Source organism: Pristiophorus japonicus, chromosome 16, assembly GCF_044704955.1.
Source record: "Pristiophorus japonicus isolate sPriJap1 chromosome 16, sPriJap1.hap1, whole genome shotgun sequence".
Lineage (NCBI taxonomy): Eukaryota > Metazoa > Chordata > Chondrichthyes > Pristiophoridae > Pristiophorus > Pristiophorus japonicus.
The window spans coordinates 73,306,610-73,321,202 of record NC_091992.1 but is presented as its reverse complement, the minus strand read 5'-3'; the positions used below and the strand labels follow the sequence as shown (position 1 = coordinate 73,321,202).

The 14,593-nt window shown below is 47.6% G+C and overlaps 1 protein-coding gene across 1 annotated transcript in view; it reads right to left on the bottom strand.

Annotated features, from left to right (window-relative positions):
* The window catches only part of mycbpap (mycbp associated protein), a 158,422-nt gene that overhangs the window by 11,101 nt on the left and 132,728 nt on the right, over nucleotides 1–14,593 (bottom strand). The window lies entirely within an intron of this gene.

Sequence of the window (14,593 nt, the reverse complement as noted above, 5' to 3'; positions counted from 1 at the left end):
GATGTTGGGTGTGTTCACATTCCCTATACATTCCCTATACATTCCAAAGGGGGAATTCCTTTGCGCCCCGTTCCACTAACCCTAACTGAGACTGTCAGATGGATCCAACGAACTAAAGAACTACTCGACACTAACAACGATTCAGGAAATAGAGTGTGAACGGAATAATGCGATACTCCTAGAATGATCCTAAGTGTTATCATGGAATGATAAAAGGGGGGGAATGTGAATGTTTAAAAATGTATAGAGACATTGAAGTTGAGAACGTGGGAATTGTATAGGGACAGTATAAGCTAACAAAGAATTCATGGAGGAACAGCCATGACATCTCAGACTCGAGACTGCGAAATGTTACAACACTAACACGTATTGAAACAAAACCCACAGCTTGCAGAAAAACCTCAAGGTCTTATTAAATCATGTTATTAACCTGAAACATTAACAGAAGGTCTTTGTTTAAAATCAGACCATACTTAGGTCAGCTTATGAGTGGACAAAGGGAAAGAGGGATTCAAAGAGAGATAGGCTGAACTAGGATGTCACTCTAGCCCTATCTTGTTATCTTTTGCCGAAAATGTAGAACCATCGTTACAATGTAACGTCACTTTGTCCGTAGGAAGTGGGTGCGTTCGAACAGACTTGCATTCCTTCTGTCTGATAAAGTCCCCGATCGGGATTTGCTTTTTAAATAAAAGCTTGCTTTGTTTAAAGCACAAACGGTATTCGTTTCAGTAATTTTGCTGAACCAGATTGAGGTAAAAGAATCCAGAAATCAACATTTGGTGTCAGAAGTGGGATCTCAACGGACGACTGCCGAAAACTTGCGAATTAAGAGCCAGACTAGCCTTGGACGAGACGAGGGGAAAGTGGCCACTGGAGTGAGTATGATTTCAATACTGCTCCAGTTTCCCCCGGTTTCAAAAGTCTGAGGAAAGTTTAGCCACTCGCTGGTTCTCAGGTATTGTCTGAACGAGATCCAGGACAATCTGGTGAATACCTTTCAAACTTAGAATAGGGATAGAGATAGGGAAATTGCGCGGTGACGCAAACCAAGCGGCGACTTGGAAAGATAGGTTATAGTTAGAGCTAGATAGGGATAGATGATCAATCATGGATCCAAAAATTAATAGGAAAGAAAAGAGACTCTTGTGAACGTCTGTTTAAATGAGAAATGCTTCTGTGATTTTTACTGTAAAAAAAAAGCCGGGGAGTTGTGGTTTGTTTTATCTCCACCTACTTTTTCAAACAGAATGAAAGTTTTTTTTAACCCTTCGTAGTGTTGTCCTGTATGTGGGAAGTTTAAGAGTGTGAATCTTATTGAATTACGTATATTCGGATGATAAGTTACGGAGCCAGGAAATGCACAAAGGATAGGTTTGTTGAGTAAAAAAAAAGAAAAAAAATACATGGTCCCGGTGGTTAAAAAAAAGGATTTAACATGCTCACTTACTTGTCGAAAGAAAACATTCAGAGAAGGCACAGCAAAACAACTGAGATGGATTCAAAAGGATTCAAAAAAAATATTATATTAAATAACACGACCTTGAGGCGGGAACAATTGAGATAACGAAAAGCAGTCCACAGCCTACGTGCCAGACTTCTCTCTAGTTATGGAAAAGACAAAAAAAAAGTAACGTACTAAATAGGTGCTGAAAGAAAAAAAAAATGTTCTGAGATTTTAAATTATGAGAAAAATTCCACTGCAGTCTAAAAAAAAATCACTCCTGTCCAGTTGGCAGAAAAACTCCATTAAATTAGGGCTTTCATTGACTGATTGGATTTAAACTGCGCAGTGACGCGAAAGGATAGGGAAATTTGGAGACTAAAAGAAATTAAATAAGGCTCATAAGAAATCAAATTTAGAAAATTAGGCTCACAGGGAATTAAGTAAGGCTTATGGGGAATTAAATAGAGGATAGGTGTTCAAGTCAGGTGTGACGTCGACCTCGTATATCACTTGGCCCGTCTAGGCAATGATTGGATTTAAATCACGCAGCAACTCGAAAGGTAGGGCTAGATAAGCGCGCGGCGGCGCGAACGCGCAGCGGCGTGGGACGTGCGGCGGCGCGAGCGCGCGGCAGAGTGAACGTGGGCCGACGCAGACGCGCAGCAGCGTGAAACGCGTGGCGGCGTGGGACGTGCGGCGGCGCGAGCGCGCGACAGAGTGAACGTGGGCCGACGCAGACGCGCGGCAGTGTGAAACGTGTGGCGGCGTGGGACGTGCGGCGGCGTGGCAGAGTGAATGTGGGCCGACGCGAACGCGCAGCAACGCGAACCGCGGGGTGATGCCGAAGTCAGTGCTGGTTTCGGTAAGTCTGTGTTTATTTTAAGTTTGTTAAATCGCGTGGCGGCGTGAACCGCGGGGCGACGCAGAAGTCTGTGTTTATTTTAAGTGTTTCAAATCGCGCGGCGACGCGAACCACGGGGCGACGCGGAAGTCAGTGTTAGTTTTAGTAAAGTCTGTTTATTTTAAGTTTATTCAAAACGCGCGGCGGCGCGAACCGCGGGGCGACGCGGAAGTCAGTGTTAGTTTTAGTAAAGTCTGTGTTTATTTTAAGTTTGTTCAAATCGCACGACGACGCGAACGCGTAACGACAAGGTAATTAGAGTCAGTTTGAATACGAGGGGCAGCGTGAAAATGGGTAATCAGTTGGATAAAACAACGGATGCGGATAGTCCGCTACAAAAGTTATGTGAGGAATTCCCTGAAAGAGCTGAAGACTTTAGAAAATTATCAGGAGCCCTGAACAAATTATTAGATGACCAGTGGCCTCTAGGTGGCACTAGAAGCGTAGAGGTAGCAAAAAGCACAGGGATTAATTTGGAGAAGGGGACGAGGAAAAGGGGGCAAAAATTTAATTGCAACATGGCGACACTATTGTCAAAAATTAAAAGATGCATCACTTCTGTCAAGTTGGCAAATAAATGCTATTAAATTAGGATTCTCATTGACAGAGGGAACACATGTTAAAACTGTAGACGTCTTAAAAAAAGAATGTGCGCACGAGAAACTTACTAAGAGATCCTCTGGGACCTCTGAGAAAGGTATTGACCGACTACGTAGTCAAATGGCTGGCTTTGTGTTAACCGAGGCTGATGATGAAATTGATGAGTGGTCACTGACTCAGCGCCCAACGGCGCCTCCCGCACCCCCTGGCCCCTTGCTCCAGTCCTCTTCCCAACACCCTCCACCTTACACTCCGGCGAGAGGAGTTAAAAATAACCCCATACCAACAAAGCAACAAACCCAAACTGACTCCTCATCCTCTGATAGCGATTTGGATCCCCAGTTCACAAGCAATATAGCCGAAAGGACCAGATCTCACACTCGAAAGGGCAGAACTATATCTCGATATCACAGACAGTCCCGTAAATCTTCTAGTCAATCTACCAGTCCAAGTTGTGAAAGACATAGTAAACACCCCCGCAGATCGAGACGCAGAACTGTTAAGCAGTCAGACAGCTCCGAAACATACTCCGACCTAGAAATGATTTCCAAGATCCCAAAGTCCCGACACCAATCAAATGCAGAATCAAGGGACCTGTGGGCCTTGGTAAAGCAAATCTTGAGCCCAACTGAACACACCTGATTTCTAACTCACCTAGGACGTGCTACTCATGATGCATCCAGGATCGCCTAAACGCTATCTTCAATTCTCTCACCACGACCCTTCAGAAGCCCATCAGTATGGCCACAGTATTAGAAACTAAACCCAAGCGTGAAGAAACTGCCGATTGAAATATACGGGAGTCAATCAGGAGATAATGCCTTCAGGGCAGGAGAGGATTCTCCTCAATTCTGCGCTATCCTACTTCAGTGCCTGCCCTATTCAGTTGCTCACGCTATCCGGACAAATAATTGGGCAGATAATAGTAAAGCCCAGATGGAAAGGGCGGTTAAATATTATTGGCAGGAAAAGAAAGGAGATGGGGGAGGTGCGCCCCCAACCCGGGTCAAGACTGAATACGTGACTAGAAAGGAAGAGCTGCCTCGGGTGGAAGGACCAAAACCCGACCCAAGGGGATACCAGATGGAACCGCAGTATTGCGTGCAGGGTTGGGTGGATAAACAGGGATACGGTTATATCAAACACCCAAATGGCCCGGGCCCTGCTAATTACGGACCGCCCTACTGTCCCCGGCCTGGTATGGGAAGAGGTCGGGGCTGGGAAAGACGAGATGGATGCTTTATTTGTGGGCAAGGACATTGGAATAGAAATTGTCCCTCCCGTCAGCACGAAAAAGGAAGAGGAGGAAGAGGAGGGGGGCAAGGGGGGAGAGGACGGGGATCTTACACTAACTTCTCCCAGAACAACCCCTTTGGCCAACCGTCCCCCGATTCGTATTGACTACGCAGGGACCCTCCCCGGATGACGAACTGATGATATTGTTAAAAATTCGGAATGAGTGGCAACCCTTCTTGATAGATACGGGAGCCTTCATGTCTTTTGTACAATCAAAGCTTAAATTCCCCGCCTTCACTGAAACACAGGGACTGTCAGGATTCCTGGGACAAGTCTCTACATTCCTGGTGTCAGAACCGGTTAAAATGGGTTACCAGGAAGAATCGGTGGAACATCGATTTGTTATCACAACCAATCTGGACTGTAACTTGATGGCTAGAGACCTCCTCTGCAAACTCCAGTTGCATTTGGAGTGTGGAGATGATGGGATTATTGTAAAACAGGGAACCCTTAAGCGGCAGTATTATACCACTAGAACCCCTCAGTGGTGGTCTCTGGACCTGCCGCAGGCACCCTATCACGTGACCCTAGCATACGATCCCAGTGGAAATGGGAAGACCTCTTCACTCCAGCAATCGATGTCCCCCATGCTTAGAGGCAGAGCAAAACCTCACCTTTGCTTGGGCCAGGCACCAGAGAACAGACCAGTGCAGCACCTGAGGCACAGACCATCCATCACGACTGCGTGGCAATGATCCGACTGGAACGATCTAAAAATACCTTCCCAGCTCCAGTGGCAGGACTCCTGGGGAAGAAGATCAATTTCATAGGTACCCTTCCAGCGGTTGTGGCAGAATCGCGGGAGAGAAGGATCAAGGCAGTCGACCTCGAGGACAGAGGCAAGATGGCGTTCCTGCTGCAGTGAGGGGCAGCGTGGTTGAAAAAAGAGCCCCACCACGCTAAAGATTTGGAAGTTATGGTGCGCCAGGCTATAGACGAGGCTGACCCTACCAGCCGGGATGTGCAAATTGTAAAACATGGCCGAACAGTCCAATTCCACGGGGACCCCGAGAAGGTCTTAACGACTCTGCAGCATCATGCTGGCTCTGGCATACCTGACTATGTGGATCCTCATGTGTGGGCAGAGGACCCCTCCCAAGTGGGTTATACTCCCATTGATCCGATTGAGATCCCAGTGCAGGGCAACTGGCCCTCTATCCGACAGAACCCACTGAAATCACAGGCAATCCTAAACTGACCTTTCGGCACTGTACTGCAATTAATCCGGCCTGTTTTCTTACTGAGCCACCCCAAGATGAGGAAGAACCCAGTCATGATTGTTTATCTTTAATTTAAGAGGCCACATCAGTCAGGGAAGATTTTGTTGATATACCAATTGAAGATCCAGACTGTATTATGTATGTTGACGGAAGTTCTTCTATTAATCCAGAAGGTACACGAATCTCAGGATACGCCATAGTAAACCAGGAGAATCAGGTCTTGGAATCTGCCGCTTTTGAAACCGCCTATTCTGCCCAACAAGCTGAACTATTCGCCCTCACCCGAGCCTGTATCTTGGCCAAAGACCTCAAAGTCAATATCTATACCGACTCTAGGTATGCCTTTGGGGTGGCCCATGATCTGATTTGTTGCAAGCCCTCATGCTCCCCAAGCACATTGCCGTTGTTGAATGTACCGCCCACACCACCGGAAAATCCCCGGTTGATATAGGGAACCACTGTGCTGAAAAAGAGGCTAAACAGGCCTCTCGTGACCAACAGATGGTAGTGACCACCTATGATGAGTCAGACTAAAAATCCTGCGAAGGATAAGTTAGCCTCGGAAAAACCAAATGCCAACCATCCAAGATGTTATTAAAGCACAGGATGACGCTCCTGAAAAAGATAAACTGTTGTGGAAATATTATGGATGTACTTATGACAATGTTTCTAAACTCTGGACCACTCCCGCGGAACAGACTTGCATGTCTGACGAGTTGGCTCTATGGGTTATTGAATGTATGCATTTTGCTACTCATTGTGGAGCAAGGACCACGAGTGACACACTTTTGGCTACTTGGTGGCACCCTAGACTCCAGGCGCTCACCCAGAACATCAGTAGTCGTTGCCTGGTTTGCCAGCAACATAATCCAGGGAAGGGAGTCCCCTGTGATTGGGGTAAAACGCCCCTACCCGAAGGTCCCTTTGAGACATTTCAGTTGGACTACATTGAGTTGCAAAAAGTTCAGTGTTACAAATATGTGTTAGTAATAGTAGATGTGTTTAGCAGATGGATTGAAGCCTACCCTACCCTGGACAATAAGGCTCAAACTGTTGTTAAGGTGTTAATGAGGGAAATTGTTCCTAGATATGGTATCTCAGCTCGACTGATGACCACCTATGTTCTTTCTCTGACTCAGGCTCTGCGACTAGCTCACAACCAGGTTCAAGATGCTCACCTCGACCTCCCAGTTTTACCCGAATTGTCCCTCGTGGCACCAGGGAAGTATGGATTCGGAAGGGATTAGAGCCACAATAGGAGGGGCCTTTTCAGTTGTTACTCACTACCCCCACTGCAGCCAAGGTTGAGGGGAAAAGTGCCTGGGTTCACCTGCACCACTGCAAGCTCACCACCCTCTAACGAACCTATTTTACTGGTTATTCTAACTCCTGTTTCTGTTCCAGACTTCCTCTTCTCCATAGCTGAACAAGGCCGTTGGCATCCTAATTGGAACATGGACCAGTTTGAACTTTTACCCGTAGTGATAGACAGCCAGCTACACCGACGGTGACCTGAGAAGAGAGACGGGAAAACTGAACTCTTAATCAGCAAAATAATTGGACTATTTATCTGAATCCTGAGCCATAAGATGAAACTGTCTGTATGCCACAGTCTGTATAATAGTGTTGATATATGACAGTTTCGGCGCATGGGAGGGGAGACAGAGACGAGAGCTCCATGTAAACACCTTTTTGTACATGTCTTATGTTTATGCGCAAAATGGGAACTTTTCTAGATGTTGGGTGTGTTCACATTCCCTATACATTCCCTATACATTCCAAAGGGGGAATTCCTTTGCGCCCCGTTCCACTAACCCTAACTGAGACTGTCAGATGGATCCAACGAACTAAAGAACTACTCGACACTAACAACGATTCAGGAAATAGAGTGTGAACGGAATAATGCGATACTCCTAGAATGATCCTAAGTGTTATCATGGAATGATAAAAGGGGGGGAATGTGAATGTTTAAAAATGTATAGAGACATTGAAGTTGAGAACGTGGGAATTGTATAGGGACAGTATAAGCTAACAAAGAATTCATGGAGGAACAGCCATGACATCTCAGACTCGAGACTGCGAAATGTTACAACACTAACACGTATTGAAACAAAACCCACAGCTTGCAGAAAAACCTCAAGGTCTTATTAAATCATGTTATTAACCTGAAACATTAACAGAAGGTCTTTGTTTAAAATCAGACCATACTTAGGTCGGCTTATGAGTGGACAAAGGGAAAGAGGGATTCAAAGAGAGATAGGCTGAACTAGGATGTCACTCTAGCCCTATCTTGTTATCTTTTGCCGAAAATGTAGAACCATCGTTACAATGTAACGTCACTTTGTCCGTAGGAAGTGGGTGCGTTCGAACAGACTTGCATTCCTTCTGTCTGATAAAGTCCCCGATCGGGATTTGCTTTTTAAATAAAAGCTTGCTTTGTTTAAAGCACAAACGGTATTCGTTTCAGTAATTTTGCTGAACCAGATTGAGGTAAAAGAATCCAGAAATCAACAGCCTTCCAGAAGAAAGTGTGTCGGATAATGGGCTGAAATTTTGTTCCGAAAAGTTTGCACAGTTCATGAGCAGAAATTATGTGAAACATACCAAAGTTCCACCATACCACCCTACTTCAAATGGTGCAGCAGAGCGCACTGTACAAATTGTAAAACGTGCCCTCTTCAAGCAAATGTTGGATCCAAATCCAAAGAAACGTCAGTTGTCATTGGACCACAAACTGACAACTTTTCTGATTACTTATTGGAATACTCCTCATACAACTAGTGTATGAGTAGAAAACCAGCAGAGTTGTTTGTCAAATGACAGCCACGAATCAAATTCTCGTTGTTAAAATCAAACTTGGCACAGTCAGTAGAAGAGAATCAATCAAGGCAGAGAGTCGTGATACAGGTAGAGTTAGAGAGAGAAGTGTGAAGCTGAATCATAAAGTTAGAGTGAAGGACCATCACCATAAATGGTTAAAGTGGTCATCAGGAAGAGTAGTGAGGATATGTGAACCTCGCACATATTTGTTCAAGATGTTTGATCATGGAACGGTTAGGTTTGTTCACATTGATCATATCTTACCTACAGATGTGGAAGGAGTTGAAAGTTGGGATGATTCAATTTATTCTGCTGAGTCAAATAGTCTTGTTACAAGTAGAGTATCAGTAGCAAATCCTACATCAGATGTAGTTAAAACAAATCTAAGAGAAAGTCAGAATTTAAGTCCGAGTCCAGGTCAGGCAGACAAACAGTCTGAAGGTGTAGAGAGTCCAAATGTAGATCAACGGCATCCCTTGGAGAAAAACTCTCCTCAGGCTCAGCATAGAATGAGTCAAAGTCCTACAACAAGATCGGAAAGTTCTGTTCAAGAATGAAGGTATCCTCTTTGAAACAGAAAACCAGTAGTTAAGTTTACTCTGTAAACATGGAAAATAAGTTTGTATCTTTTGTTTGTGTTACAGAACTCTACAGTAGAATTTGGAAACATAAAATGGGTTTCATTTGAGAAATGTATACCAAGAGTTGTGTATACCATGCAAGTCATGTACAATCTTTATTTGCTAAGATTAACTTCTTCAATAAGGAGGGAGAAGTGTTGTAGAGCCACCTAGTGGACTACTGATGTAATAATAATAAAGCCATGTGCTGCATTTTACCCAGGAGCCATGTTGTGCGGTTGTGTGTATAAGCTGTATCTCAAGATATCACAGGCATATTTTTTTCTTTCACCTCTAGCATCTGGGTTCAAATGCAGCTCAGACTAATGGGATGAATGTCTTGTCCGTCTGCTGGTTGCAAGGGTCCCATGTAACATGGGTTTGAACTGTCACAATTCAGTTTTTAGCGAGCAGGGGCATATAAAAAATGCCCGTTACTTTTTGCAATGCGTCTCAGAATTGACACATTGGTACATGTGACCAGTGCCCGATATGGAATGTGATCTACTCCCTGTCATGTATGTAACCATCATGCAATGGTAATCTTCATGTAACTGTAACCTTCATGCAACTCCTGTACACTGTACTTATACCCTAGAAATGCACACCCTGACTACAGGGGGTGAACTTGTGGGAGACACTCCTCACCTGGGTTTCCAGGTATAAAAGGGAAGATCCCACCCAGGGTCAGCACTCCTTGGTTCTGGGAATAAAGGTTAAGGTCACGTAGTGACTGTGTCTGCAGTACATGCCTCGTGTGAGTTTGCAGTACGGTGCAAGGACACTACATTTGGCGACGAGAAACGGGAATCACCGAACCACGAGGATGGCCGCCGGTAGCACAGAGGAACGTTACTGTGTGGGTGAGGACTGGGATGACTTCGTGGAAAGACTCCAGCAGAGCTTTGTCGTGAAGGACTGGCTGGGAGCAACAGCGGCTGACAAGCGGAGGGCGCATCTACTGACCACAGACGTTATGCGCTGATGAAAGACCTGCTCGTACCCCAAAAGCCAGCGGACAAGTCCTTTGAAGAGCTCAGCCAGCTGATCAGTGAGCATCTCAAGCCGACGAGTAGCGTACACATGGCCCGGCACCGGTTCTACACACACCGGCGTCAGGAGGGACCAAACATCTCGGACTTCGTTGCGGGCCTGCGGCGCTTGGCCAGTCTCTGTAAGTTCACAGACGCCTGCAGGGGGGAGATGTTAAGGGACTTCTTCATTGAGGGCATTAATCATGCCCGGATTTTCAGGAAGCTCATAAAGACCAAGGACTTGACTTTAGAAGGGGCGGCGTTGATAGCTCAGATCTTCATGGCAGGGGAAGAGGAGACCAAGCTAATTTACGCGCGCAGCCCTGGTCCCAACGTGGCGATGGACCAGGGAGTTAACATTGTGAACGCAGCTTGGGACCCCGCAGGCAAGCAAGGGCATTTCGAAACCGCCCAGGCAGCAACAGACTCTAGGGACAACAGACTCCGCAACAGGGACAATGGAAAGGGGATCGGCAATTCACGCCATCTCGAGGAACAATGCGTCCCGCGATGGGACCATTAACACCCACCATCAGAGTGCTTCGAAACAACCAAATGAGCAATCAGAGAGGAATGCCTGGTAACAGTCCTTTTGTTAACAACAATCTCAGCTCATGCTGGAGGTGCGGGGATAGACATACTGCGAAAAGCTGCAGGTTCCAGCAATATACCTGTAGGATTTGTAACAGCAGTGGACACTTGGCCAGGATGTGCAAAAAGGCTGTAGCGAGGCTAATCTGCGAGACAGAGGAACCAGACGACGGGTCTGCAATGCAAGATGATGCCTGGGGAAAAGCCATGGATGCTGAAGTTCAGCCAGTTCACGTGGCTGACGTCCACAGCTCATACACTAAAACGCCACCCATGATGATGAAAGCTTTATTGAATGGCATCCCGGTGCGCATGGAGCTGGATACGGGAGCTAGCCAGTCACTTATGAGCGCCCAACAATTTGAGAGACTATGGCCACACAGAGCTAGCAGGCTCCAACTGGAACGCATTGAGACGCAGCTACGGACGTACACCAAAGAGATCATCCCAGTGCTAGGCAGTGCAAACTTGGTGGTAACACATAATGGATCACAGAACCGGCTGCCACTCTAGATCGTCCCGGGAAATGGCCCTGCGCTCTTGGGAGGAGTTGGCTAGCTGAGATGAATTGGAAATGGGGGGGGATATGCACGCCATTTCATCTGTGGAGCGAAGTTCATGCTCACAGGTCCTACAAAAATTCAGGTCACTGTTTCAACCCGGGGTCGGAACATTCAAGGGCACTAAAGTAGTGATACGCATCACTCCGGACGCCAGACCAGTGCACCACAAAGCCAGAGCGGTACCGTATGTGATGCGTGAGAAAATTTAAAGTGAATTGGACAGGCTGCTCAGAGAGGGCATAATTTTGGTCGTTGAATTCAGCGACTGGGCAAGTCCCATCGTTCCTGTCCTTAAAGCAGATGGCTCGGTCAGGATTTGTGGCGACTACAAAGCCACCATCAACCGAGTGTCGCTGCAAGACTATTACCCGCTCCCGAGAGCGGAGGACCTTTTTGCCACGCTGGCAGGTGGCAAGCTGTTCACGAAGTTGGACCTCACCTCGGCCTACATGACTCAGGAACTGGCTGAAGAATCCAAGCTTCTGACCACCATCACGACGCACAAGGGATTATTTATCTACAACAGGTGTCCATTTGGCATTCGTTTGGCGGCAGCCATCTTTCAGAGAAACATGGAAAGCTTGCTGAAATCCATTCCTGGAACAATCGTATTCCAAGACGACATCCTTATAACGGGTCGAGACACCGAGAAACACCTCCACAACCTGGAGGTGGTGCTATGCTGACTGGACCGGGTAGGCTTGTGGCTCAAAAATGCCAAGTGTATGTTTTTGGTCCCAGAGGTCGAGGTTTTGGGCAGGAGGGTTGCCGCAGACGGGATCCGGCCCACTGAATCAAAAACGGAGGCGATCCGCCGGGCGCCCAGGCCCGGCAACACGTTGGAGTTGCGATCATTCCTGGGACTTTTGAACTATTTCGGGAACTTTCTGCCGAACTTAAGCACATTGTTGGAGCCGTTACATATGCTCCTGCGTAAAGGTTGTGAATGGCTTTAGGGGGATTGTCAAGAACGGGCTTTCAATACGGCGAGGAACCTGCTGTGTTCTAACAAACTGTTGACTTTGTATGACCCCTGTAAAACACTGGTTTTAACGTGCGATGCATCGTCCTACGGGGTTGGGTGTATGTTGCAGCAGGTAATGATGACGACCGACTCCAACTGGTGGCTTATGCCTCCAGGTCACTCTCCCAGGCAGAGCGTGGATAGGGCATGGTCGAAAAGGAAGCACTTGCATGTGTTTACGGTGTGAAAAAGATGCACCAGTACCTTTTCGGTAGACGGTTCGAACTAGAAACGGACCACAAGCCGTTAACATCCCTGTTGTCCGACAGCAAGGCTGTCAATGCCAATGCATCAGTTCGCATACAGCGATGGGCTCTCACGCTGGCTGCGTATGACTACACCATACGGCACCGGCCAGGCACCGAAAACTGCGCTGACGCGCGAAGCAGGCTCCCACTGGCCACCACCGAGGGGGAGTCGGAGCAGAGCGCCGAGATGGTCATGGCCGTTGAGGCTTTTGACACCGCGGGCTCCCCCATTACAGCCCGCCAGATCAAACTCTGGACCAACAGAGACCCCCTCCTATCCATGATAAAGAAATGTGTTCTGACTGGGGATTGGGTGCCCGCACACAGGGCGTGCCCTGAGGAAATCAGACTGTTCAGAGATGGATGGATTAGCTCTCCATCCAAGCCGACTGCCTGCTATGGGGCAGCCGGGTAGTCATGCCCCTGAAAGGGAGTGAAGCGTTCATCAGGGAACTCCACAGCGAGCACCCTGGCATCGTGTTAATGAAGGCCATTGCCCGGTCACATGTATGGTGGCCGTGGATTGACTCAGACCTGGAACACTGGGTTCGCAGGAGCACGACATGTGCCCAACTGGGCAATACCCCCAGGGAGGCCCCACTCAGCCCGTGGCCCTGGCCCACCAGGCCATGGTCACGTATTCACGTAGACTATGCGGGCCCGTTCATGGGGAAAATGTTCCTGATTGTTGTCGATGCATACTCGAAATGGATCGAGTGCATCATATTAAACTCGTGCACGACAGCCATCACCGTGGAGAGTCTGCGTACGGTTTTCGCGACCCACAGCTTGCCGGACATCCTGGTCAGTGACAATGGCCCGTGTTTCACCAGCCATGAATTCCAGGAGTTTATGTCGGGCAATGGTATCAAACACGTCCGGACAGTGCCGTTCAAGCTGGCTTCCAATGGCCAGGCGGAACGTGCGGTCCAAGTCATAAAACAGGACATGCTACGTATCCAAGGACCCTCCCTTCAGTACCGCCTATCGCGTCTCCTGCTGGCGTACAGATCCCGCCCACACTCGCTCACGGGAGTTCCGTCAGCAGAACTCCTCATGAAACGCACGCTTAAAACGCGGCTGTCCCTCATTCACCCAGCCCTGACAGACATTGTTGAGGGCAAGCGCCAGTCCCAAACAGAGTTCCATGATCGAAACTCAAGGGGGAGGTGTATAGAAATGGATGACCCGGTATTTGTTCTGAACCATGCTTTGGGACCCAAGTGGCTTGAGGGCACAGTAATTGGCAAAGAAGGGAATAGGGTCATAGTGGTCAGACTAAACAATGGGCAGATATGCCGCAAACACTTGGACCAAGTAAAGAAAAGGTTCAGCCATAGACACGGAGGAACCTGAAGAAGAGTATGAGATGTCACCCACACCACTGCCAGTGGACGAGCAACAAAGACAGTCCACAGCATGCACAGTCCCTGTGGCCAGCCCGGACAGGCCGGAATCACCTCAGGTGACAGAGACGCATGTCGAGGCTCAGCCACCAGAGCCACAACTGCGGCGCTCCACGAGAGAGCGTTGACCACCTGAAAGACTTAACCTTTGACACAAAAAGACGCAAGGGGGGAGGTGATGTCATGTATGTAACCATCATGCAACGGTAATCTTCATGTAACTGTAACCTTCATGCAACTGCTGTACACTGTACTTATACCCTAGAAATGCACACCCTGACCACAGGGGGTGAACTTGTGGGAGACACTCCTCACCTGGGTTTCCAGGTATAAAAGGGGAGGTCCCACCCAGGGTCAGCACTGATTGGTCCTGGGAATAAAGGTTAAGGTCACAGAGTGACCTCATGTGAATTTGTAGTAAGGTGCAGGGACACCACACTCCCCACCACAGATATTCCTCAGTGACTCTCCCCTAATCTGAGAGTGTGTAATTTGACAAGCTGCAAGGCATAGGCCAAGAGGCGTAGGAAACCATCAGGGTTGAATAGAGTAAAAGTGAAGGTGAGGCAAATCAGGAAATAGAGATTAGATGGCAGCAAGCTTGGGGTTTAGGAACCTGTAGACTGTAGAATGGTGGTAAGACTGAGGGAAGTGAGGAGTTCCATAGTTTTGAGAACTTATAAAAAGAACATGTTGAATAAGAGATGATATGATATGTTTTGATTCAACACAAAATGGAGGAGGAAGAGTGTGTGAGGCGGGTCACCTGGATCTTAAAACAGATTATATTGGGTAGAGGCGACTAGTAACGCTGTCCACCATA